We start from the raw sequence: 1,448 nt of genomic DNA, 5'->3' as shown, positions 1-1,448 counted from the left end.
ATACGGTACACTTTCCAAGGAAACAATCTCAAGTTCGTAGCATCAATTCTATTGAAAAAGTTCCAACTATCATTTTTGGAGGTTTTGAATTTCCTCTCCCTACTATCAAGAAAAGTATGATATTCTTATTGTTGGGGATTTTCATATCCCCGTTGAGGTAACTTAGTGTTATTCGAAATTTCTCCGGTTCCGTGTTATTCAGAATGAGTTTGTTAACAAGACTTGATCAACCTTGTTAGTGGATTCATTTTGATGATCATGAGATGGATGAAACTAGAAGGCACAACCTTCTGTACCCTCTTTTCACTTTCTGTTATTTAGAATAAATAAAGCAAAAATAATATTATCTGTCTGTTTTCTGATTTATCCGTGCAATAAAAAATAGTCCGAAAATAAAAGTGTTCCAAATGCCCTACAAATTTAGTATGATTTTTTCTGGAATATTTGAGGATTTTAGGCACTGAAAACACTGCAGGAGGGCCAAGCACCAGGCCACGAGAGAGGAGGGCGCCCCCCCCCCCCTTGTAGGGCGCGCCCCCCTGTCTCGTTGGCCCCTGGTGGCTCCCCTCCACTTATGTCAGCACCCACACACTTCATCTTCTACCCAAAAAATCCCCATCCAGCTCAAGCCCGAGTTCTAGCTCGTTTTGCTGTGATTTTCGATCTCTTAGCTCAAAGCTCCATTTGTAAAACTTCTTTGGGAGATTGTTGCTTGGTATGTGACTCCTCCATTGGTCCAATTAGTTTTTGTTCTAGTGCTTTATTCATTGCAAATCCTTGCTGTCTTGGTGACCCTGTTCTTGAGCTTGCATGTTAAATTTTTGAGGTTCCAAGCAATTCTAATGCATGATATGGGCTCTAGGCACTTATAGGAGTAGTTGCTATCAATCTTGTTTAGTTTTATGTACTTTTATTTTGAAGTTACTAAAAAAATTCAGAAATTTTCAGAAAAAGAAATATGCTTAGGAGAATGTACCAAGGTGGTTCCTCGTCAAAGAAAGGGCCAAGGATTGCTATGCGTGAGCAAGACGTTGAATTGCCGAGCAAGACGTTGAAATATGCTTAGGAAATTTTTGGAATTGCATGCTACGTTCCCCAACAGCAATCGATGACCGCAATATGTCTTTGACTCGGTGAAGTCATTTCTTATCTCGCTCTGGCTCGTATTGGAACTTTTCCGAGCATAATTGGTTTGATGCCAACATTCTGCATATATTGCCAATATTTGGCAAGCCAACATTTGGCATAATCAAAAGTCACCAAAATTTGGCAACTTTTTATGAGATTGACAAGAAAAGTTGGTAGCCAAGATTTGACATTTGCCAAATATTGGCATGCCAACTTTTGGCATCGAACCAATTATGCTCTCCGTCCTCATTTAGATCCTCTTTGTTAATGATTTTGGCCAACACCTCTTGGACGCGCTCATACTCTGTTAATAACCCCCC

The sequence above is a fragment of the Triticum dicoccoides genome, chromosome 2B (assembly GCF_002162155.2).
Source record: "Triticum dicoccoides isolate Atlit2015 ecotype Zavitan chromosome 2B, WEW_v2.0, whole genome shotgun sequence".
Lineage (NCBI taxonomy): Eukaryota > Viridiplantae > Streptophyta > Magnoliopsida > Poales > Poaceae > Triticum > Triticum dicoccoides.
The sequence above is the reverse complement of the archived record's forward strand: the minus strand, read 5'-3'. Positions refer to the sequence as shown.